Raw genomic sequence first — 26,404 nt, forward strand, 5'->3', positions numbered from 1 at the left:
CGGCCCCCAGGTCTGCCCTCAATGGGAGAGAAATCAGTCCTCCTCCCGGAAAACACTTGTCAGCTAACGTCTACCATCTTTCCCTATCTCTTTATTGAAACCTTCTTGACAATGACAGTCATTAAAGGAATGGACTAGAAATGACAAGTGTAAGCAGCCTGGTCAGGCCCCCACCAGCCACCTCCTCAGCAAATCTCCCCTCCAGCTCCCAAGCCAGCAGGGTGTGGCACCTTGGGACATGACCCCCACCCTGTGACCCCAGGGGGTAGCAAGGGCAGGCTGGTTCCTGCCTCATCCAAGTCACCGGGGCAGTGAGAGGTGAAGGCGTGCTTCGAGAGGGGAGGGGCCCCAGCAGTCGCCCCACCTCGACCCAAGGGTGCCTCAGAGAGGTTGTTAAAGGGCCTTGAAACGAGGAGGTTGGGAAGATCCTCAACACGCAGCCTTGGGCGGGACCCTTGGGAGGGACCATCAGACAGCACCCATCTGGGTCCCCTCCTCTCTGCCTCCAGCTGCTGAGCACTTTCTACACCCACAGCAGGCGCCAGGCACAGCCTCTACCACCATTCCTCCTCCCGGAGCTCGAAAGCACATGTCATTCCCAACTAGCAGAGGAGCCACCGGAAGCTCAGTGTGCTTAGTAGCTTAATAACCTAATGGGTCATTAAGTTACTGGCCTGCGTTGCCAACCAGCATGTGGCAGGGCGCTCTCAACCACCCCTTCCCATTCCTGTTCCCAAGCCCCAACCATCCTGCCTGGGGGAAGCAGTGCCTCCTCAGGCCCCAGGGGCTGGCAGGGTGAGAATGGCCGGGCCTAGCTGGCCATGCCTGTGGCAACTGCTCTGAGCCAGCCCTCTCCGGTGCTGGTGTTTGCAAACCATGTGGCCTCGCCCTGGACTGCCCCACCCATCGAGCTCCACCCATCGGCTCCTTCCACTTCCGTCCCCCACTTTCCTGAAGCATATCTCCGGCCTCGTAGCCACCTGCTCCAAAACCTTCTGTGGCTCCCTATTTTCACAGACCAAAGTCGGGGCCAGCCTCTCACTGAAGGCCTCCTGTGATCAGACCTCCCCAGGTATCTTTTTGGGGACACTGCAATATATACATGCTCTCCCACTCACATGGAATTACTCACTGAAGTCCTTGCTTGGCCTGTGTCTAGATATCCAAAACCTCAAACGTGTGCAAACCCAAGGTTGGTGCCAGTGAGTGCAGTGTTGGGGAGCTCATCAGCCAGGGGCAGGGGGAAGGGGGAGGGACTGGCTGGGTGCATGAGTAGGCCACTAGCCCGGGAAGAGGGCACTGCCCGCTCTCCCCTGCCGTGACCCCCTGCAGCACTCTGAACACACTGCCTCCGCCCTGGAGGGTGTCTCCGCCAGGTTGGCCTCCCTTGGCACCCCCCCAAAGGGCCCGGCACCGCTGAGTCAGCGCTCTCTCACAAAGAGCGCAACATTCTTGGTTCCATGCAAAGTCACAGGAGCACAGCCACTGCCACACGGTTCTTGTGCAACCCAGAGATGTGTGCTTGGGGATTTGCTGCAGCCGCACCCAGCACAGGCATTCGCGGGCACACGTGTGCACCCTGAGCTTGGAGACTGCCAGCCGGGGTGGATCCTGGGCTCTGGGGAGGCCTCTGCAGACCTCGAGGCGGGAAGCTGGGCACAGGGAGTCTGGGAAATGCGCACCATGCCGCCTGGGCCCAGCAGGGGCCTCTAATGGCAGGCCGGCCTCTCAGCAAGGCCACTGTCCTCACCACGTGACTTCTCCGGCCATCCCACTGTGCTTCCCAGAGCCACTGAGGTCCTGGAGGCACGAGGCTGTCACTGGCTCAGAGGGACTCAGGGAAAGTCCTTGATCCTCTCGGGCCTCTCTCTTCACACATGAAACAGACACCGGGACCAGACTGCTGACTGGCGGGCTTTGCTCCTGGAAGCCCTGCAGCCTCACTCGGGGCCTAGAAGTCAATGGGAGCTGAGCCTTCCTGACCTGGCACATAACCCTGGGCAAGTGTTTCTCCTTCTGGACAGAATTCCAGCCCCACCCCTTCTTCCCACTCAGATATAGGCATCCAAGAACCTTCAGGAAGGAAGGGTGGGGCCAGAGGGCCCTTTGCCCTGGGGAGGGGAGGGCAGGGCAGGGTGAGCAAGAACAGACTGACAGGCCAGCCAGTCAGCGTGTGGGTGCTGGCAGGGGCTTGAGGGACCAGCTCTGACCCCATTCATAAAGGAACCACATGAAAATGGGTCACTACTTGAGCCAGGAACCTGGCCTCTGGAAGACAGCCCTGGTGCGATGGTACACAAGGGACCCAGAGTCAGCCTTGGAAGTCACCACCAAAGCCTCAGAGGTCTGGGGACCACACAGTCACGATGAGTTGGAAGGCCAGCAGGCACCAGGCCTGACCCAAGACCCCACCTGCCCAGTGCCCAGGAGGCCTCTCCACCCCTCACCCCTTCCTGCTGCGAGAGGCAGGCTGGGTCGGTCAGCGTCGGTCAGGGAAGCGAGACATCAGGGTGACATAGCCATGAAGCTGGAGGTGTGGCAAAGACAAGCAGGGGACCGTGACACAGGATCAGCCTGAGCAAGAGAAAGACAACACCAACCCCAGGACCAGAGGGACAGTGGACAAAAGTGCTCCCAGGGCCCAGGAGCAGGGTTACCCAGTAGGAAGTGAGTGGCAGGTGGGGCTATGGAAGAGACAGCTGCTGCAGGTATCCGTGCCCTCCAAGCCAGAGTGGGAAGAGGCATCCTTTCCTCTTCCCTCCACCTGCCCTCTGGTCTCCCAAACCCGACCAGAGGCAGTTGTCAAGGAAACCTGGGGACTGGAGTTGGCAGGGCCAGCCTCTGTGCTACCAGATGCAGCACTAGTGGATCTGACAAGAAAAAGGCAAAGGACAGCCACCCAGACACCCTCGGACGCCTACCTGGCCCCCTGCGCCCCGAGATCCCGCACAGCTTCAGAGTGCAGCTGAGCCCGCCTCTCCTCGGGGAGCCTGGGCTGCTGTTCGGGGCCTGGCCTCCATCTCCCCGGCCTTGGTCCCCTTGCCCACCTGGGGTCAGGGCAGGATGCCCTCGCCAGACCCTCCCCAGCCTCAGAGACATCCTAGCGGCTCAGCAGGCCTCTGTCACAGCTGAGCACTAACTCCGATGTCCCCTTTTGCCCTAAACTCCCCAACTGGGTTTATTTCCAATGAAATCTTTTTGCTCCCAAATGAAAATCCCCAGGCCCTTTCTTGGAGCAATGGGTATGTGATGCTGCTGCTTCTGCTGATTCGCTGGCTGCTCCCACGTGCCGGTGTGGGCCGGCCGACCCGGGAGGGGAGGGGAGCTCCCTCTCACTGCCCCCAATGCCTCCCTCTGAGACGTGCACTTTTAGAGCATGAGACCCAGAGGGAAAGGCCTGACTTCACCGAATACAGTGGGATCATGTTCTTTCCCCGCCCACCCTGCCTGCCCCAAGCCCTGCCCTCTGGCCTCCCAGGTCAGTTTTCTCCAGCCTTCCTTTCCCAACACCAGGCCACCCGAGAGCTGCTCATTTAAAAAAGAGCCCCACTGGAGTCACCTCCGCTCCCACTACCCCTCTGCTGTCTCCCAAACTGACCCCAGCACCAGAGCCCAAAGGGAGGAGCCACTGGCAATGGCCCACACCAGCAGGCTCATGGAGACTTGGTTGTCAGTGACATCACACTAATAGCCTGAAATTGGCCGTGGCGGAAACATTTAATCAGTAAACACTGCAGATCAGGGCTTTTTTCCTTCTTCTCCCCCTAGACAGCCGGTTGTTCGACACTCAAAGGAACACCACTGAACTGGGCCTTCGACATTGGGGCGCACCAAATGTCGCAGCCCTCTCCCCCACCTTCTCCCTCCAGCTGTTCACCAAACCCACCAGGCCCTCCAGGCCCACTGGCCACCGGGAGGCTCTCGTCCCAAGTCCAGATCCAGTTGTGCGACCCTGAGCGAGCCGCTTCCCCTCGCTGTCCCCTCAGCAACCTCGGGCAGAAAGCGGCCTGGGCCCCCGTGAGTGGGAAAGAGAGCCGGGTGTTACGAGCTCAGCGCAGCGTGTGCACCACCAATGTGCTCAGGAACAGGGCCGCCCCTTCTCTGCCGAGAGATTCTTCCGTGGGTGAAGTCGGACCTGTGAACCCACAGAACTCACCTGTTCCCTCCTGGCAGCCCAGCCAGGGGGGCCGTGGCTCAGTGACATAAGACCAGAGCGCCCTGGGAGAGCGGCACAGGCAGCCGTGGGGTGGGAGGATGTGCAGTTCCCGGGAGAAGCAGTGTTACAGGACTGCCGAAGCTCCTCACCCACAGACCGGGGAGCCTGCGCTTCCTCCCTGGCTGAGACACCCCGGCTCGGGATGAGGACGCTCCCGCCCTGACTCACGGGCACCCCCAGACACTGCCCAGGAGCAGCAGCGGGAAGCAGAGGCACGACATGGGCAAGGGGCCTCATGTGAACTCGGGGTGAATCAGCCTCAGAGAGCTCACCTCCAACCGTCAGTCCATTTGCAAAAGTGAGGGAAACTTCTAGAAGATGGCACACCCACTGGCCCAACATGAATGCACTGCCTGCCAGTCCACGGAGCTCTGTTCTCTGCAGGAAAGGCAATTCTACACTCACCACCAGCCCCCTGCCAGGCATGGACAAGGCACTGAGCAAGCCGAGAGGGACTAATGTCACTCAGCACTCTCCAGAGGTCAAGAACCAGGGCTGCACCCACCCGGCTTCCTGGCAAAGCTTAGGAAAGGTTGAGTAAAGCTCCATCCACTCTCTTGTGAAGAGCCCAGCAAATGGTTATTAAGCATCAGTGTGCATCCCTCACCAGGTGTGGCCTCGAGCGAGGGGCCTCCCTGGACCCCGGTTCCCACCTGTGAAGGGAGGGCCGGCCGGTAACCTGTCCTGAGTGGTTACAAGCAAATGAGAGCTTCGAGGGGCGTCAGGCCACAGCAAGCGCTTTGTAAGTGCTAACTGCATTCGTTGCCCCATTTGCCCCAGGAAGAAACAGAGCTTTAAAATGCAACCAAGCTGTGGCTGGTACGGCTCAGTCGGGAGCATCGTCCCATAGATGGAAAGGTTGCAGGTTCGATTCCTGGTTGGGGCACATACGGGAGACAACCGATCAAAGTTTCTCTCTCACATCGATGTTTCTCTCTCTCTCCCTTTCTCTGTCTCTAAATGCGATGGAAAAAAACGTCCTCAGGTGAGGATAGTAATAAAATAAAAATAAAAGGGAACCCAGACAGGCAGCCTTTGGAGTTCCGTCTGGCAGGATCAAGTGTCCAAGGGAAACCCTACAGCAGAACACAGGCCCGAAGCCTCCGGAAGGGAATGGGGCACCATCTCTTTCGCCTCGAGCAAGGACAGCAGAACAGGGGTCAGCGACGGGGACCGTTGGAGCCAGGTGCCACATCACAGGAGTCCCTGTGGCAGTGAGGCTTGAGCCCGACCCTGCTCAAACTCTACTTATGACGTGTAAATTGCAGAATCTCAGGTCTACAAGGAACTTTAGTGACTGTCCAGGTCCACCAATGCCCTCCAAACTTCAGCCAGGACACTGCTTGATCACCTCCAGTGATAGGGAACTCTGTATCTGCAGAGGCTACACATTTCATTGCAGATGCACCTGGAGAGAGGGCGAGGGGGAAACAAATGGAGGGGCCAGTGGAGGCTGGGCCCTGGAGGCCGACTCTGCCGAGTTCTCTGGGGATGCTGAGGTGAGCCCAGCCTCCAACCCCCCAGCAGCAGCACCCCCGTCTGAGGAGTCCAGTTCTTGGGGGATCGAGGGCACTTCTGGGAAGCCAGGCTTGGGTGAGGAGATGTGGAAACAGGTGATCCATGAACCCACCAGTTCCACGCCACTAGGCAACGAAAAAGAAGAGAGGGTGGCCCCGGGCCAGCGCAGCAGCCGCAGCAGCCACAGCAGCTGCCGCCTCGGAAATCAAATCGCCCAGATAATGAGCCGAGTTCTCGCAGAGACACCAGCTAATGAAGGCAGCACAGGAGCCCCATGTCACAGGCCCAAACTGTTTATACAAGTGGTAAAAGTACATTTCAAAAGAAAGCGGGGAAGCCTGAGGAAAGCCGTCAGCCGCCCGTGGTAAGTGATTTCTGAAAATCATGTTAATTTGTTTTCTGGAAGGTGTTTGAAGTCTCTCCGTGTACCCCTTGGGCAACTTTAATTCCTCCTCCTAATCCTCTATTAAACCTGATGCTCGCCAGCCCGGCCCGCTGCGGGGATTGTGATTTTTATTCTTCATTACACAGATACATGCTTGGGCCCAGGTGTGTCCCTCTGCTTTCATGCAAACTAAAAGGGTGCTGTCGGCCACACTTCTCCAAGATGCCTTAAACAGCCGGACCTTCGTTAAAGCACTAGGGGAAGTTAAAATGAAATTTAAAGGGCCGAAGCCTTGTAACCTTGTAGCCAGAAATGAATGGGTTTGTGGGAACGTGTGAGAAGAAGCCATGCAGGAAGATCCGAGCCTAGGAGGGCTGGCGGTGGGGTCACCTTTGCCAGTGCATGGGACCCCCAGGGACCAGCTCCACCATCTCAGTGGGGTTCAGCAGGGGAGACAGAAATACAAAGTGATCATTATTGTCATGGTCACCACCAGCAGCAGCAGGAAGTTCCTCTCCTCAAACACCCACTCTGTGTGGGCTGTTACACGATGCACTTTACACACCTCGACTCCTTCAACACAGCAGCCCTCTAAGGAACGTACTGTCATCAGCCCCACTTTGCAGATGAGAAAACTGAGGCATTGGATGGCCAGGTGACTTCCCTAGGATCCCCCTAAAAAATGATAGGGACAAAAATAACATATTAATAACAAAGATGATGATAGCTATTGAGTGCTAGTGATGAGCCAGACACGGTTTATATGCCATATCTCACTTAACTTCCGCCAAAAGCCGGTGGCATGAGTCTCATTATTAACCTTACAGATGAGGAAACTGAGGCTCAAAGAGGTAGTGAGGACCTCTGATTTGAACCCAGATCAGAGAGACTCAGAACCTAAGCCCTCGATCTTCTCCCTCTTACTCTACAAACTAACAGCGTGAGTCCCAGCCACAAAGGACCTCATGACAACCGCACAACCGATGTGACTAGGCAGCACGCTGCCTGCTGGCCCTTGAGTCCTAGTGACCCAGGGTCCGTCTGGGTTCTGGATCATCAGGGCTCTAGCAACTCAGGTGGGGAGAGAGCTCTGTGGGCTGAGGTAATCTGGGGAGGCTCCCTGGAGGAAGGGGACAAGAGGAAGGCAGAGGAAGAAGGGGCTGAACCACAGAGGACAGCAGAAGTGGGTAAACTGGGGTGCACAGGTGGGAACAGACAAGTGTGCTCAGAGGCACACGGCTGAAGACATCAAGGGGCAGGTGGGCAGAAGGATGTGAGGAGAGGTCTGGTCTGGGGACAGACATCTGAGGGTCACACGGCCATATGAATAGCTCCACCGAATACACGCTCTCTGCCTTCCCTGTCATGACCAAGCCTGAAAAGAGCAGTGTACCCACTCCCATGCTGGGCCAGCTCCCGCCTCTGTCTCCCAGCCCCACCTCTCCTACCCTGGCAAAGACGTCACCCCTGTCGATGTTCCCTCTCTCTCTGGACCATTAAACTTCTCCTCCCTCTTGGATCATTCACACCATTATACAAATTTGCTGTAATTTCTCCCACAAAAACAACCCTGCCTTGACCCCTACGTCCCTCTCAAGATGCCACCCCCTCTCTCTGCTTCTTCTGGCAAAACTGGAGAACTGTGGGAGTTCTGGGCGGGGCTGACGTCTCCTCTGTCCCGCCGCCCCTCTGGGCTGGCTCTTACCACGGGCTCGGGCAGTCCAGGCGGCCAAAGTGCACTCTCAGCAGCCCTTCCCCCAACCCCTTCCTCCCAGGAGGCCATGCTCCCCGGACCCTCTCTCCCACCCCCGGGACCCTCCCAGTCTCCCTGCTGGTTCCTCCACATCTATAGACTGCACTGCCTAAGGGCCCGTCTCTGAGCCCTTTTCTCTCCTCCCTCTGCCCACCGTCCCACCCAGGCCTGTGGCTCCAAACATCACTGCCACACCTGTGACGCACCGTGTCCACCCCAGCGCTCCACTCAGCTCCGCTCTCTCCAGAGCCCACTTGGTGTCATCACATGCACGTCCAACAGGCCTCTCTCTCAGACTTGGCAAGTCCCGAGCTGCACTTCTGACCTCCACCCCCCAAGCCTGCTCTCCTTCCAAGGCTTTCCCCATCTCAGCAGGCGGCTGTGGGGCCAAGGGAGAGAGGGAAATTGGCATCATTCTCAGCCTGGGGGCGAGCAACTGGGTAGGGGGTGCGCCAGTCCACCAGAAAGTCCTACTGACTGCACCCCCGAAACACATCTGGGCCCACCCACTGCCCTGCGCCCCACTGCACACACCCCGTCATCGTCGTGTAGCTCGGCCCCCACACTGGCCTTCTAGTTCACCTTCCTGTCTTTACTTGTGTTCCCTACAATCTGTTGTCCCCTCAGCTGTCAAAGGGATTTTTTAAAACACAAAGCTAAGCATGTGACCACCCCAGGGGCCCACTGTACTCGGAATTAAACTCAAACCCCTAGACAATGCCCCAAACAGCCCCACGTGATCCGAACTGTATCTCACCCGTGTCTTCATTCTCACCCTGGACCCCTAACTCCAGCTGCCTCGTCCAGTCTGTACCTTCAGCACACCAGGCTTGTTCAACCCCAGGGCCTTTGGCCCTGCCATTCTGTCTACTGGTAAGGCTCCCCTGGACCTCCTCCCAGCTGACTGTTCTGCACACAGGTCACAGCTGCACCGTCACTTCCTCAGGGAAGCCGTCCCGATCGCCCAGTGTAAAAGAGCCCTCCATCACGTCACCCACTTTCGATGCCCCGCGGTCTACTTGTCGCACCTGACGATTTTCTTGTGTATGTACCCCTGTCTCTCCCCAGAGCATGAGCCCCAGGAGGGCAGGGACCTCATCCGTCACGTTCACTGCTGTATTCCCAGCATCGGGCACAGCACTGGCGCAGACCTGACACTTGGCCGCTGTGGCATGAGGAGCAGCTTCCTGCCATCTCTTCATCCCTGCTCCCACGGCCACCCAAGCTCCCTGAGAACGGACCTGCCCCACAGGGCCCAGTGCCCACAAGGGGAAGATGAGGGATTAGGTCAGGGCTCTGGGCTGGGAAGGCAGGGCTGTCTTTTCCCTCCCAGCTTTAGTCACCTCCCGCTGCCCTGAGCCACCCCTGCCATGAGCCTAGGGCCCAATGCCACGCCGGCAGCCTCATGCTCAGAGTGCCGGCTTTGCGGCTGGACAGGCAGGGCTTCCATCTGGGCTCCTCACATACGGTCAGGGGCCCTGGGCAGGTCTCCCCATCTCTCCGGTCCTCAGCTGCTTCATCCTGAAAACGCAGATGAGAACAACGCCTTCCACCTGGGTTGTCAGGGTGCTTTGAGTGAGACGATCTTTGCAAGGAGGGCCTGGCATCAAGCACGTGCTCAGTCTCGATGACGGGGAGGTGCTACTGAGACTATCAGTCATGCCACGGGGCCAGGACTGGGCCCAGAGAAGAGAGGAGCCCTACGCACATACCTACGGGACGAGGGCCAAGTGCGGCCAATGGGTCTCAGGACTGAGAAAACAATGCTTTCAAATGGGTAAAGGGCGGTGCACCCAGACAGTGTAATATCGCTCAGTGCTGAGAAGAAGTGACCCACCAAGTCCTGACAAGATAGGGGGACCCTCGAGTGCATGTCACTAAATGGAAGAGGCCAATCAGAGAAGGGCGGTGTGCTGTGTGATTCCAAGTATACAAACTTCTGCAAAAGGAAATATTATAAAGACAATAAACCCAGCAGTTCCAGGGAAAGGGGAGGGAGGGGCGAACAGGCGGTGCACAGAGGAGTCTAAGGCAGCGAAGCTACTCTGGGCGATGCGATCTACAATCATGGGCACACGTCACCATCGCTCACCTGTCCAAGCCCACGCAGCACACAGCCCCAAGCATGAGCCCTAATGGACGCTGGGTGACGATGCTGCGCCAATGCAGGCTCATCGGCTGCGACAGATGAAGCACTCTGTGGGGGGCTGTTGGCAGTGGGGGCGGCTGTGCATCGGGGGTGGGGAGCAGCAGGTCCACTGGAATTCTCTGTACCTTCCCCTCAATTTTGCTGTGAATGTAAAACCACTCTAAAAACTAAAGTCCATTAAAACAAAACAAAGAAAATAAAAACAGCGCCAAGCCTGGCTCCCAGGGACCCCTTCTGCTGTGCCACCCCTGCCGTGGCCCAGAGAGGGTCCGGGACCCGCCCCAGTCACACAGGCAAGGCGAGAGCCAGAGACGGACCCCGTCACGCACAGCGTGGCCCTGCCCCACCGGTGGGGCCTCGCACCTTCAGCGCACCGTGATGTGCCAGCTGCGGAGTGGCCTCCGTCAGTGTTTGTGACAAGAGCCCTTTGCCTCACCAGTGGAGCCTCTGGCTGAGGGTCCTCGCTTCCCTAAACGTGCTCTCTCCAGAGCCGACGGCACAGAGCGGAGCGCACGCCCAGAGAAGGGGCAGGAGAAATGGGTATAAAACTACATAATAAGGCCTGATCCGCACACACAGGAAAGGGAAGCTCTCCCGGCCGCGGAGACCCGCTGGGACCAGTCCAGGCGAGGTGACCGAAGGCTTGGCGGGCCTTTCAAAGCTTTGTTTGGTCGAACCGTGGGCACTTATTTTCAAAACTTCCCTGTCGCAGATAAAAATTGTTCTCTAATTTGGTCATACATTTGGATTTCATTATTTTCAGAATGTACCCCAGACATCGAAAATTAAACACATGTCATCGGCCCCGCTCAGGCCTGAAAGACTTGTAACCAGGCGGTGACTCCGGCCCCAGCTCGAGGCCGACTTGGAGCGCCGCGCTGTCGTCATTAAAAGTTTTAAAACTCAGCTCCATTTTTCTCATTTCCTATAATGAGATCTCTTTCCCCTCCTTGAAACACTCCAATTCTGCAAGGGTCAGTGGGAAGTCAGACCGGAGAGTACCGTGAATTTAAATATGAAAACCTGAAAGAGTGAAATATGAAATCCTCATCCCCAAAACCCTGGCCGAAACGCTGGCCGAGGGGCCGAACTGGCTTCCACACAAAGGAGGGCGACGGGAGGGAGCGCTGGAGGGGCCTGTGAGTGCCGGCAGGGGATTTGGCTTCGAAAGCCTGACTGGCTTCCTCTCGTTCCTTTTCTGACAGGGATTAGGTTAGCGGGAACCCTCCGAGCCCACTCCAGGCATCCTGTAGGAAGAAAAGACAATTCTTTCTCGCCTCCCAGCCTCATCTCGGAGCTCACCCCAAATGAATTTGTTAACTGGCATCCCCAGGTCAGAGAATGGGCCTGCCTGAGAGGCCCAAAGTGCACGTGGCCCTTGGGACACGCCTGGGGGCGGGGCAGTGGTATCTGGACCTGGGACTTGGAGGTCACATTTGGGGTCGGACCTACTTGACCGCATAAAGTCTTCAATATATCAATTTCTTAAGCAAATGGAAAGAATTAAAGAGAGATAGGGATGAGAGAGGTACAGAGACCAGAGAGGACCCTTTGCCTTTCCCGTGGGATGCAGACTGGCTCTGGGAAGGAAGGCAGACCCCTCCCCCCCCAGCAATCAGGTCCCCGCTCAGCTCCCCACTGTGCAGAGCTGGGCATCTCTGGTGGGGAAGCCCAAGCCGAACGGCGCATGCCCACCCAGCTCCCCAAGATGGGACTAGGCTGGGCCCAGTTTTCTGCAGCCCCCCCGCCCCCACAGCCACCCAGACAGAGGCACCAACCCTGGAGGGAGGGAGGGCCCTGAACCACCCCCCTAAGCTTCCTGACGCACACGGGCAAGCAGCACTCTCGGCCCCTTCCCCTCCCACCGAGCAACTCTCTGTCCTCACTCCTCTGCTGGCAGCATCTGGCCAGAGAAAATCCTCAAAGATGGAAAACCAGCTTTTGCTTCCAGAGAATGGCAGCTCCTAGGGCACGCAGCCCCTACACATGTTCCAGAGAGGGCTCAGGCCAGGCCCCAGGGAGGGACATGGCCCTGGATCTGCCTCCATGGGGACTGGCAGGACCCTTGCTGGGATCTTCTGTGTTCACCCCAGGCAAGGAGGCAAAGACACGCAAACATCCAAGATTGCTCTATCCAGCAAAGCTTTCCTTTAGAATGGAAGGGCAGATAAAGTGCTTCTCAGATAAGGTCAAATTCAAGGAGTTCATCATCATCAAGCCCTTATTATATGAAATGTTAAAGGGACTTATCTAAGAAAAAGAAGATGAAATATATGAACAGTGAAAGGACAGCAAACTCACAGTTACTAACAACCACACCTAAAACAAAAGCAAACTAAGCGGACAGCTAGATCAGGAGCGGAACCATAGAAATGGAGATCACATGGAGGGCTAGCAACAGGGGAGTGGGAGGAGGAGAAGAGGGGAGAAGGTACAGAGAATAAGCAGCACAGACTGTAGGTAGAAAATAGACAGGGGAGAGGGCAGGAATACTATGGGAAATACAGAATCTAAAGAACTTGTGATACATGGACATAAACTAATGGGGGAGGGGATGTTCAGGGGGAGGGGAATGAAGGGGGGGAAATGAGACAACTGTAATGGCATAATCAATAAAATACATTTTTAAAAAAGAAAAAAGTGAAGGGTCTCCTGTGAGGTGGGCAGGAGAGAAAGGGGGTGTCTTTGAAATATAAATGGCCTATTTGGGCCCCGAGTAGGACCTGCTTAGTATGTTCCAAGCACAGGGTACACCTGAACAATCTCCCCAAAGCCAGCTGTAAGTTCACAGACGTGCTTACCCTCCAAGTCTTGGTCCAGGTGACCTCTCTGGGCCTGGATCCTCTCGTCTGCACCTCCACAACTGGCAAACAGTGTCATCCCCAAGCAAAAGCTGGACGATTTGTGCTGGCTGGACCTCCGCGCAGCTCCACCCAAAGGCCCACGCTCTGGAGCTTGTTGGTGAGTCTGTCTGACCTGCGAGAGAAACGGCGTTCAGCTCTCCCTTGTGCCACCCCAGGGTCAACCCATCTTATTTCACAGGCGTGGAAACAGAGGCCCAGGGAAGTAAGGTGGCCGTGAGCAAGAAGGTCACACATTAGGACAGAAGAGCACATGGTAAAAAATCACCGTACCGGACAACCAGATTTTTGCCACCTGGTCTATTTCAATACTCAGGGTTCCCTGAACTTGAACGATGTTAGCCTTTTCAAAGCACCTTTAGCCCATGACCTCAAAGTGAGCCCTGCACCCTGTGAGAGATGTGCCAGGCAGGGCAGACGGAGGTCAGCGAGGTGAAGTAACACTCTAATTCACCCAGAGAACGAGGGACAGAGGCCCAGGCCCACCTTCCCGCTCCGACAGCCTGCCCATCAGGTTGGCGTTTCCACCCATCCACCTGACAGGCTGCACCTGCCAGAGGGTGGCATGCGTCTGAGATGGGGACATGGGGGCGTGGGGGTGGGGGTGGGAGGGAGAATTAGCTCAGCTCACTGGGGAGCCTGTAGACAGTGACGATTTATCTGTGGGACCACCAAAGGTGCTTTGCGTCTGCTGAGACGCAGAGGGAGAGCCAGCGACTGAGAAGACACNTAAATGGCCTATTTGGGCCCCGAGTAGGACCTGCTTAGTATGTTCCAAGCACAGGGTGCACCTGAACAATCTCCCCAAAGCCAGCTGTAAGTTCACAGATGTGCTTACCCTCCAATCTTGGTCCAGGTGACCTCCCTGGGGCTGGATCCTCTTGTCTGCACCTCCACAACTGGCAAACAGTGTCATCCCCAAGCAAAAGCTGGACGATTTGTGCTGGCTGGACCTCCGCGCAGCTCCGCCCAAAGGCCCACGCTCTGGAGCTTGTCCGTGAGTCTGTCTGACCTGCGAGAGAAACTGCGTTCAGCTCTCCCATGTGCCACCCCAGGGTCAACCCATCTTATTTCACAGGTGTGGAAACAGAGGCCCAGGGAAGTAAGGTGGCCGTGAGCAAGATGGTCACACATTAGGACAGAAGAGCACGTGGTAAAAAAATCACCGTACTGGACAACCAGATTTTTGCCACCTGGTCTATTTCAATACTCAGGGTTCCCTGAACTTGAACGATGTTAGCCTTTTCAAAGCACCTTTAGCACACGACCTCAAAGTGAGCCCCGCACCCTGTGAGAGATGTGCCAGGCAGGGCAGATGGAGGTCAGCGAGGTGAAGTAACACTCTAATTCACCCAGAGAACGAGGGACAGAGGCCCAGGCCCACCTTCCCGCTCCGACAGCCTGCCCATCAGGTTGGCGTTTCCACCCATCCACCTGACAGGCTGCACCTGCCAGAGGGTGGCATGCGTCTGAGATGGGGACATGGGGGCGTGGGGGTGGGGGTGGGAGGGAGAATTAGCTCAGCTCACTGGGGAGCCTGTAGACAGCGACGATTTATCTGTGGGACCACCAAAGGTGCTTTGCGTCTGCTGAGACGCAGAGGGAGAGCCAGCGACTGAGAAGACACGCTTGCCATCAGGGCCCCTGGACCTGCCCCCACAAGGCCTTTGTGACCCCTGATGCCGCTGTGCCTCTAGCAGGAGGCTAACAAAGCCCTCCTGTGCACACGACAAACTGAAGTCACAAAAGGGGACAAATTAGCAGGTAATTATTTGCTTTACCAAAGGATCGTTCTTTTCTTTACCTCTGGGTTGTAATAAATAGCGAAAGCCTTCCTACCAGCATCTGGGTCTAATCCCACTCACAAAGACTCTGAGCACCCAGCCATCCCAAGCACAGAGTGACCTGTCGGTGGGGACTTGACAACCGGCCTGCCTGAAGCACCAGGTGAACAGCTCATGGCTGGTCTACACCAAACCTGCCCACAAAGATGGCCCAGGCGGTGAGGGGACCTTGACCACAGGAAGGATGCCAAGCAGACACGAGCTCCAAGACAACCCCCAAAGGGGAGGCTCGGTGAGCTCTGGTTCCTGTCCACCCTCGGGGATAAACTCCTTCCACAGGCGTGAATGGGGCACCTGCTGCTCGCCAGACACTATGCCGGGCGCTGGGTGAAACGGAGGAAAACCAGCAGGATTCCTGCTCTCCCAGAGCAGGATGGAAGGATGTCAAGGCAAGTGTCAATCGGATAGCCACGCCCACAAACGCCTAACTGTAAACCACCCTAGGGACTCCAAAGGAAAGGAATTCTGGTCTAGGAGAGTTTTCAGTCAAGGAACCTGAGCCTTTACTAAATAAAAGGCTTTCCAGAAGTAACATCCAAAGGGTATGTGACAGTTTATGAGGCAGAGACTGGAAAGCAGTTCAAGAAGAGACGAAAGCATGAGTCAAGGCCCTGAGGTAGGAGGGAACAGAATGAGTGTGAGGAATGGAAGAAGGCAGCCGAAGTGGCTAGGGAGCCAGGCCAGCACGACAACAGATGAGGGCTCCCAGGACATGCCAGCGAGGGTGGTCCTTACACAAAGGACACTGGGACACCACTGGAGAGCATAAGCAGACAAGGACAAGGGTTGGTCTGTGTCTGCAGAGATGGCCTCGGTGCTGAGTGGAGGGAGGGCCTGGGAGGGCAGGGTGGAGAGTGGGCAGGAGCCAGGCCCAGGGAGAAGATCAAGGTGACCGGATTAGGGGGGCCCCAGTGCACAAGAACAGAAGTGGAGGCATTCAGGAGCTATAGCGTATAAAGCTAATGAGACTTAGGTCTGGTTGGTGGGATGTGGGGGGCTGTCTGTGGATGGATAGACAGAGATATGGGCCCTGAGGTGGGGGACCCCGGAGGAGGCACGAGGTGGGTGTGCCGAGGCGCCAGGGTCAGAGTGAGGCTCAGGTTCCTGAGACAGCCACGTGGGGACACGGAGGGCACATATGAGCATCCACGTCCCAAGGGAGGACAGGGCCTGTACAGCAGTGCGGTCCCCTTCCAAGGGCTGTTCAGAGACAAGCCCAGGACGTTGCACCTCTCTCTCCACAGTGCCCCCTCCTCTAGAGTCTTCTCACAATGTCCCTACGAAATCACCTCAAAGGCAGTGCTCTTGCCACAGAAGCCAGACATCTCCTTGCATGAGGGAAATCTCAGTCTTTTCTCCCCTCAGGAAGCGGCGAGAGAAAATAAGCTTCAAATCGGGCAGTGGGGATTAAGCGTAGACACTCAGGAGGACTTCCTGGCACCGCGGGCGAGCCGCTGGAATGCGTCAGTAAGCAGGAGCGTGGGCTCGCCTCCTCCTGAGGTCTCTGACACGAGGATGAGTTGTTTTCTGGGGAATACCTAGAACACAGTCCTGCTGAGAAGCAGGGGGATTGGACCTGGTGGGCCGCGGAAGCTCCCGGGGCCCAGGTGAGTAAGTCCGAGTCACAGGAGCCGGACACCCCCCGGTAGCGACCGCTCTGCTCACCAGGCACGCCCCACGCGCAGCTGCAGTGCTCAGGGGCTTCACCAGAGCTCCTTCATTCGACCCTCACGCCCGTGGGTGAGCAGTGGCCCCATGTGGAAGACTCAGACACTGAGGCTCAGAAGGGTCAGGCAACCTACCTGAAGCCACACGGGGAGGTGGGTGCACTGCAGGGTTTGACCCCTTGCCCAACACCGAAGCCACACTACTTCTCCCTTCTGCCCCACCCCACCCCGACTCTGGCTTTGGTTCTAGAGCCGAGCCTGGTGGCAAAGCGCTCTCAGAAATGGAGTAACAGGGACCACTGGTGGGGCAGGTGTGATCTGCAGACAGGGTCGCAGTGCAAATGGTGATGTCAGTAAACAGAGTTTATACAGAACACAGACACAAAAGTCATAACAAACGTGTTACGCAGCTGCACACACAGAAGGAAATTTGCTACCCATCACCAAGAGGGGGAAAAAAAGAGGCAAAGCATTGTGCCCACTTCCAAGGCACTCAGCACGCTTTGCCGGAGCGCCTGTGGGAACAGTGGCCATGCACACCCAGCTCTGTGTGGAGGCGCCCTGCTCCCTCCGCCCTCCCAGATGGAAACTTCCACTGATCCGTGAGAATTCTCACGTTCTTCAGCTAGAGATGATGCGAACACAATTCACCCTGTTGCCCTTGGTTTTTATTATGCTTTAGGTTCCTTTCTAGAAACTGGACATTAGTAAGCTGGTTTCCAAAAGTTGTTTGAAGTCGATACTTTAAAGCCAAAACAATCAAAGGGTCTGTCACCTGGGAAGATACTTCTTTGCAAGACTGTCATTCTGCTCTCCATGGCGGACCATGCCCTGTGTCTGGGGACAGCTGGAAGAGCCCTCTGGGGGGTGGGGGTGGGTCTGCCCTGAGCTCGGGCTCTTCCAGAGAGGGGGCTGGTGTGATCCCTCCTGATGCGCCAGCGCTGCCTTGGCCTCTGCCTCAGCCACCAATTGCTCTCCCGCCTTCTGGGCCCCACAGCCACTAAGACCTTGGCTTCCAAAGATGGTATCGCAGTACCCCGACCACACAGGCGCACAGAGCCAGGCTGCACGAAGCAGCTGCCCCCACCTAGGACTTGGGCTCACAGTCAGAGAAGCTCCCTTGGCGATGGGTCCCAGTGCCCCCAGAACGTGGCTTGCCCAGGCCAGGGCTGGGAGAGACTGGTCACCAGGCTTCTCTGCCAAACCAAGAGCCCATTCTTCCCTGGAAATGGGGCCTCTGAAGTCTCATTCTAACTCTACACTCTTTCTCTTCTTTCTCTCCCCGAGTTGTCCAGCTATGCAAACAAAGGCATGTTTAGGGGAAGAATGGGCTCAGGTTTAATAACCCTCAAATCGGGCTCCACATGTGGCTATTGTTAGGCAGATTTAAACAGCAATTACAGAGGTACCTCCTTCCTCCTCAGCAACAGTCTCGGCCCTTAATCCAGCTAAGACCCAGAGAGTTTAGGGCTGAGCTCACCCGAGACGAAGGTACCAGTTTAAGCAGGGCCCGCTCCAGGGTGGGGGAGCCGGAATGTGGACAGTGCCTCTCCCTAAATGTACCTCGTATTGCCAGTAAAAAACCAGGGGGAGCAAACAGGGGGCTGCCTAGCTGAAGCCTCCATGATAGTTCACCTTCCAGAGAACTCACAAGGGAAGTGGGCAGAAATGTTTGGGTGAGAATTCAGAAAGAAAGGCAGTGTGCCCCTGTATGAGCCGAGGCTCTCTGAGATCAGGGGGCGGGGGGGGGGGGGCACTTTCTCCCTCTGGAACTCTGCATCCATAGGAGACAGTCACCTCAGCTGCGTGTGCAAGGCTGCCCACGGGCTGACCAGGGTAGGAAACCAGCTTCCACAGGGGAGCTGTCAGCATGGGGAAGACGACACCGCACTAGGAGGAAGGAAGGGCCCCCAGTGACATGCCTCCAACAGCCCACTGGCATTTCCACCCCCGAACCTCTGGCTCCTGCCAGGTCCCCCACCAGGGGCGCCCTCCCCACTCCCGCTGCCCGAATCCCTGCTTCCTCTCAGGTCCAGCTTTCCAGGGGCCCCGTCGTCTGTGAGCACACCCACACTGTCTGTGCAAGTGTGCAGGGGCCATAATTCATCCTCGGGGGCACCAGACCCTCTACCCCACCCAGTGGAGGCAAGAGGCGCAGACACAGGCTGTGACTTCTCCCCGCTGGCTGGGGCTGGCCCCAGCAGGCCAGTCTCCACCCTAAAGGGAAGCCCTTCGTCCCGGCCCCTTGTCAGAGCAGAAGCCCTCTGAGGCTGTGGGACCCTGCTGTGGATGTGGCTGGGCCCAGGGAGACACGCTGCCTGAGTGAGCCCCCAGCCCCTCTGCACCCTGGGCCCACGACCGGCTGTGACTCAGCACCTCTCCCATTAGCCACCCTTTCAAGTCTGGATTTTCTCATCCAAGTGTTTGGAGTATTAGCTGGTTCTGCTTTATCACAAAATAATAATGAGAACCATTTGGTGTCAACTGTCATCTTGGCTAAAGGCCCCTTCTGCTGTGAAGCAGGCAGGGAGGGGACCGCAGCCAGCACTTATGGAGTGCGCCTCCCTTCCAGGCAGGCATCATGGGACGCCCTGCCTGCCCTGGGACAACGGCTCTAGACGGCACGGACCTGGGTCTGAACCCTGGCATCACCACCCGGTGGCTGCATGACCCTGGGCAAGTTACTACGTTCTCTCAGCCTTCATTGCCTCACCAGCAAAGGGACAAGGACAGTAATACCAAGTCCAGGGGGTTGTCATGATGGCTGAGTGAACGGGGCTCACGCACTGATTCTCCAGGTGCGGTCCTGGACCAGCAGCACCAGCAGCACCAGCAGCACCAGCAGCACCAAGGAAGCTGCTGGCCCGGTGGAGTCTCGGGCCCCCTCCCCAACCCTCCAGCCCTGCTGAGCAGAACCCTCGGGGGGGAACGGCCGGCTGTGCTGGCTCAGCCCTTGGGCGGATGTGCCGCACTCTCGTTTGGGAAGCACGGAGGGGCTCAGCACCAAGCAGCCGGTAGGCAGGCCGTCATCACTGTTTCAGGAATCACCACTGATTCTCCCCTCTCCTCGGGGACCGAAGAGGTTAAGTCACTTCCCCAAAGCCAAACAGCTGGAATGCAGACAACGTGCCTCCAAGGCCACAGCCTTCCCCAAGCCTAAAGCAAAACAAGTATGTGTGGCATTCTCCACACTGCGAAATGTAGGCTAGCCTGGCCAAAGCTTTAAATGCTCCACGTAAACCCACCAGGAAGGCACAGAAATGGAGTGGAAAAGAGTCCTCCAGAACGGCAGGTGTGGAAAGGACTCCGTGCCTCAGGAATGAAGGACATGCGATACCCAAACCCAGGGTCCCAGGACAAAGCTGCTGGACCCACCTTCCCAGCACTAAGAGCAGATGTCTGAGCCATGCAGGGAAAGCATCTCCACCCTTAAGTACTTTTTGAACACAAAGTGGAAAATACAATCATCAGCTGGTTGAGTGACTTTGCGACTGTCTCTTGGGACTCAACTTCTCCATCCACACAGAGGAGGAGCAACAAGCCCCCAGCCACCCCACAGCTCCTTCCGCACCTGTGATTCAGGCTGAGGCCTCTGTGCCGACCTCCCCCAAGGACAGGGTCTCCTGGGCTCACACGCAACGGAGTCGGAGTGCGCTGTGTGTGGAGCACGGGCCACCCCCGCAGGTAGAACCGAACGAGCGGGTGCCCCAGGCTGGCAGCAGGGAAGCGGTTCTGCAGAAAGCAGTGCTGGTATCTGGGGAACCACAGCAGCCGGTTCCCCTGCTGCTGCTCTGCTTCCCTGGGCCACCATGTCACCCCAGGTTAAAGACCCCTGTGGCTTCTCTGTTTCCAGGAGACAATACAAGCTGTTCGCTCCGCCTCAACACACAGCACAGTGCCTGGCGAGCACTAGGCCTCCCAGTAAATGCTTATGAATAAATGTGACAAAAGCACATAAAGTAACATTCTCAGTGCAACCCATACTGTCCATGAAACCTCGTCGCTGCATCGAGCCCATGGCGCTCCTGAACCCACCACATGGCCACAGGGCCTGCAGTTCCACCAGGAGTCGTCCTGGTGCACCTTCACTCATCACACACCAGCCATGCTGATGGGCTTTAATTCCACAGGGAGCCCCAGCTCCGCCCCACCACAGGGCCTTTGCACATGCCAGTCTCGCTTTCTGGAGTGGTCGTACCCCTAGTTTTCACTTGGCAGGTTCCTTCTCCGTCTTCAGTCAGCTCAAAAGTCACCTCATCAGAAGGCCACTCTGTCTAGACAGGTCCCTCCTGCTACCCTCCACCTCCCCTTCATTTCTTTAATAACATCTTCCCAACTTGCCATTCATTATCTTTTATTTTCCTTACTTCTGTTTTATCCAACTGTGTTCTCCCTCCAAGGAAGTGTCGGTTCTGGTGAATCAGGGATCACATCCACCCTGCTTATTCCTGCACTTCCAGTGCCTGGCACACTGGAGATATGCCTATATATATATCTAGAATGAGTGAGTGAGTGAGTGAGTGAATGAATGAATGAGTTCTGAGAGAGAGAGAGAGAAACAGTGATAATAACGATCCAAAATGAATGAGGAGAGTGTTAGCGTTCCCTGGTTACAGGCAGGGCAGGTCCCTGCCTCCCTTGCAGAGCCTGGTTGGGAGCAGACAAGACTGCCAGGGTGGCTTTGGACCTGCAGCTGGCAGACAAAGAGTGGCAGTGGAGAGCTCTTGATACCCTGGTGGTGACCTCCTGCCCTGCCTGTCACCTGCTGCCCCTGAAACAGGACATCCATAACAGCCCGTGGGCCCTGACCACCATGAGCAAGCTGGGGGCTGAGCCTTAGGGGAGAAGAATGTTCCCTTCCCTGCCACCCTGTTCCTTCCAAGGTCAGCTGTAAGTCAAGGCCAGTGGCGGGAGATGGGAATGGCACTCAGGAGGCGTCATGTCAGCTCCACCAAATAGGCCCCCAAGGGGAGCCTGCTTCCGTTCGGTGTTCCCTGCACCCTGGGTGGGGGGCATCTACAGAGAACAGCAGACTTCGAACCGGTCCCCCTGATGGACCCATCTAGTATCTCCAGTTTGTGAGTATCTCTAGGCAGATGCGTGCCAGATGGGGCTGGATTATCATTGGAATATTTGCCTTTCATGGGAGTCTCAGCTTCTTCCCATACTTATATTTGAAACAAGCTGTGATGGATAGCCGTGCTAACAAGACTAATGGCTGGTCACCATTTATTCGTGCAAAGAACCTCAGGCAAAGAGACCTCTTTCCGCCACATACACGCCAACTAAAACCCTTTCTGCCTTACACACAGGCAGCGGTGTGTGTCTGCCCGTGAACCGGAGTCACCGCTCCCACATCAGTTTCTCACACCCACTCGTCCCATGCTGAGGTTGAGGAGGGGGTTCTCTTCCCACTCCTGTCTGCACGCACTCATGGCCTTAGACCAGAGAATTTATGCGGCGCAGACAGCGAGGTCCATTAGTAGGGTGTAAACAGCTCTCAGCTCTTCAAAGGCCAGAGCGAGCCAGTCTGTGAGGTCTGAGTCAGCCCTGCCATTTGGAGCCCTATTCATCTTCCTGGTAACTTCCATTAAGGGCCAAGGCCGCCTTTTTGGTATGCTGGGCCTGTCAACGGTGCCTCCAGTTGGGTTTTCATTAAAAAAAAAATTGGCATTTGCTGAGCTCCTACTGTATACACAACTGTTTCTCTGGAAAGGAACTGAACAGCAGTAAACCGCACCCACAGTTTTCTAGGGAAGGAGGGGCACGGGGTAGAAAATACTGTGGATTAAATCACACAGAAGTTCTAAGAAACCAAGGTCAGAGTGACATTAAGGATGGCTGGGCGAGCCAGGAGGGAGTGGCTGAGGACACAGCCCTCGCTGTCAGGGAGGCTGGGGGCTGAGTCCCAACTCTGCCTCTTTCTACCTGTGTGACCTGGGACAACCGGCTTAAAGCCTCTGGGCCTAGGTTTCCTCACCCACAAGATGGAGATAAGAACAGTACCTCCAGGGGCCTCGTGCAGACCAGAGGCAACAGCAGAGGGAAGCACTTCGCCTGGTGCCAGGCAGAGGGACAACTGAAAGAACATCCGTTGTGGTTTGTCCTAAGAGGAAGCTTCTGGGAAAAGGTGAGTTTGGAGGCCTAGGAAGCAGTTAGGGACACAGACCCAGGCCCTGGCGCGTCAACCTACCCTCATGGGGTGGTGGTGTGGGCACAGGCTGCCCACCTCGGATCGGGAGTCAGAGGCAAGGGAAGCACCCATTGCTGGCCCTCCAACCACGGATAGAAAAATCCACTCCCAAGATTTCTGGTCAAGATGGCAGCACAGGTAAATAAATGCAGTACTCACCTCCTCCCACAACCACATCAAAATTATAACTGAACTACAGAACAACCATCATTCAGAACCACCTGAAATCTGGCCAAGTGGAAATCCTACAAGTAGAGAATTAAAGAAGAAACCACATCCAGACTGGTAGGAGTGGGCAGAGATGCCGAGCAGGCTGGTCCGACACCTACCTGTGGGAGACAAAAATCAGGAGGGATATTTCAGCTACAGAGGTTCCCCCTGAGGAGTAAGGGTTTCTAGCCCCACACCAGGCCCCCCAGCCCAGGGTTCCAGTGCCAGGAAGAAAAATCCCCATTAACTCCTGGCTATAAAAAACCAGTGGGGATTAAGGGTGAGAGAGATGGATGGCCAGGCACTCCCTTTTAAAGGGCCCACACATGGACTTACTTGGACTCCCTCCCTCTGAGCTCCAGCTCTGGGTAGCAACTTGAAAGGCATCAGAGACATGTGGGTAGGAACTGAATTGCCCAGCATCAGGGAGAATGACAGCAGGGACAGCTTTCTCCCAGACAGAAGTGCTGGCAGAGGCCATTCTTCCTTTTCTGAGTCCTCCCCCACTGAGCCAGTGGGCAGATGTCATGTCTGAGACTCCATCAACCTGGCTATCACTGTTCNGGTTCCCCCTGAGGAGTAAGGGATTCTAGCCCCACACCAGGCCCCCCAGCCCAGGGTTCCAGTGCCAGGAAGAAAAATCCCCATTAACTTCTGGCTGTAAAAAAACAGTGGGGATTAAGGGTGAGAGAGATGGATGGCCAGGCACTCCCTTTTAAAGGGCCCACACATGGACTTACTTGGACTCACTCCCTCTGAGCTCCAGCTCTGGGTAGCAACTTGAAAGGCATCAGAGACATGTGGGTAGGAACTGAATTGCCCAGCATCAGGGAGAATGACAGCAGGGACAGCTTTCTCCCAGACAGAAGTGCTGGCAGAGGCCATTCTTCCTTTTCTGAGTCCTCCCCCACTGAGCCAGTGGGCAGATGTCATGTCTGAGACTCCATCAACCTGGCTATCACTGTTCACCCACCCTAGTGGTTCCCTGAGGCTCTGCCCCCATCTAACTTTCAGGCCCACCCAAGCTGTTTCCAGTGGCTTTTCCATACAAATGGCCTGTCTTGGATCATGCTTCAGATTTTCCTAAAATCTCTCCAACAAGCAGCATCTGGCCCCAGTGTATCCCACACTTCTTGCTATGTGGCCCTAGGCCCAGCACTTGTGACAGCCAGCCTTGGTTCACAGCTTGGTCTCTCCTGGGCACCCCCAAGCCCTGTACAAGTAGCAGCCGTCTATAGGCAGCACTGTAGTTCATGCTGGGCGGCCCCAGGCAGAACACAGACAGCAGCTGACCTTGGCCTATACCTCCTGGGGGCTCCAGAGCCAGCAAACCCAGTGGACAGCTTTAGACCATGTTGAAGCATCACCACCCAACCACCTCCATAAGCAACACATTCAAGGGATGGCCTCAGCAGGCATCAGAGCCCCACTGAAGTCCTGCTGTGTGGGGTGGGCCCCTACATACCTGAAACTCCATGGTGATTGGGGTGGTTGGTGGTTGGAGCCAGTAAGGACTCCAACCACCAACCAGCTGATCAGCCTGAGGGTAAATCCATCCCACTGACCCGCCAACAGCAATCGAGGCTCAAATACAAGAGGAGGGTGTCCACAATCTATATGAGGGGCACACCTCGAGTACCCAGCTTGGGTGACAGGAGAGGACACCTATGGAACACCTACTATATTAAGCCACTCTATCAAGCTTGGGGGACACAGCAGCTCTACCTAATACAAAGAAACAAACACAGGGAGGCTGCCAAAATGAGGAGACAAAGAAACATGTCCCAAATGAAACAAGAGGAGAAATCTCCAGGAAAAGAACTAAACAAATGGAGACTAGCAATCTACTAGATGCAGAGTTCAAAACACTTGTTATAAGGATGCTCAAGGAATTTAGTGACAACTTCAAGGGCATAAAAAAGGACGGGTCAGAAATGAAGGATCCATGAACTGAAATGAAAAAAAAAAACTTACAGGGAATCAACACTAGAGTAAATGAAGCTGAGGGTCAAAACAGAGATTTGGACTATAAGGAAGCAAAAAACAAAAGCAAACACCCAGTCAGGACTGCGGAAAGAAAAAAGAACCGCCCCCAAAATGAGGATAACATAAGGAGCTTCTGAGACAACTTCAAGCATACCAATATCTGCATCATGGGGGTGTCAACATGAGGAGAGAGAGCAAGAAAATGAAAATCTATTTGAAAAAATAATGATGGAAAACTTCCCTAAGTTGGTGAAGGAAATAGACATCCAAGTCTAGACAGCCCAGAGAGTCCCAAACAAGATGAATCCAAAGAGGCCCACAACAAGACACATATAATTAAAATGCAAAATGTTTAAAACGAAAGAGAATCTTAAAAGCAGCAAGAGAGAAGCAGTTACTTACCTACATGGGAGCTCCCACAAGGCTGTCAGCTGATTTCTCAACAGAAACTTTGCAGACGAGAAGGCACTAGCAAGAAATATTCAAAGTGATGAAAGCAAAGACCTACAACCAAGGTTACTTTATGCAGCAAAGCCGGCGAAGGACAGATAAATAGCTTCCCAGACAAGAAAACGCTAAAGGAGTTCATCACCACCAAACCAATATTACATGAAATGTTAAAGGGTCTTCTTTAAGAAGAAGGAGGAGGAAGAAGAGGAAGGGGAGAAGGAGGAAGAGGAAGGGGAGGAGGGATCAAAAATATGAACAATAAAAGGGCAATATACATATCTATCAACACCTGAATCAAGCCCTGGCCAGGTAGCTCAGTTGGTTAGAGCATCATCCCAATATTCCAAGATTGTGGGTTCAATCCCCAGTCAGGCCACATACAAGAATCAATCAATGAGTGTATTAGTAAGTGGAACAACAAACTGATGTTTCTGTTTTTCTCTCTTTCCCTCCCTCTCTCTAAAATCAATCAATAAAAATTTAAAAACAATTGACTCTAAAACACAAAATAAACCAACAAGTAGAACAGAAACAGATTCACAGGTTCAGAGAACACTTTGACAGCTGCCAGATGGAAGGGGGTTGGAAGGAAGGGTAAAAAAGGTGAAGGGATTAGGAAGGACAAATGGGTGGTTGCAGAACAGCCGTGGGATGTTAAGTGCAGCATAGAGAATACAGTCAACAACATTCTAGTAACTATGTATGGTGACAGATGGGTGCAGGGTTTATCAGGAGGATCGCCTAGTAGGTTATGTAATGTCTAATCACTGGGCTGTACACCTGAAACTAATATAACAAAGTATGTCAACTGTAATTGAAAAACAAAAATAATTTTTAAATGGAAAAAAAGAAAAAGAAAAACTCACTCCCAAGAGCCTTAGTCTTCCAGCACAAAGGAGTCAAAATCCCATAGCAAATTAGTCCCATGGAAAAGATTGTCAAAGCACCAGGTCAGACAGTCCTTGGTCTGGGACAGCCCTGTCACTCAGGGAAACGGAGTCTGAGCCATGGCTGTGTGTCAGGACCCAGGATGATGGGCACAGGGAGACCCCCTGCTTCTTGGCAGTATTCCCATCAGCTTGGCTACAGAAAGAAGCTTGCAGGAGAGGAGCACAAAGCTTACAACGTGACAGGGGACTGGCACTGGCTCCTGTCTGGAACTGAAAACTTCT

Source organism: Sturnira hondurensis, unplaced genomic scaffold (genome assembly GCF_014824575.4).
Source record: "Sturnira hondurensis isolate 20B ecotype Veracruz unplaced genomic scaffold, ASM1482457v3 Scaffold0011178, whole genome shotgun sequence".
Taxonomy (NCBI): domain Eukaryota; kingdom Metazoa; phylum Chordata; class Mammalia; order Chiroptera; family Phyllostomidae; genus Sturnira; species Sturnira hondurensis.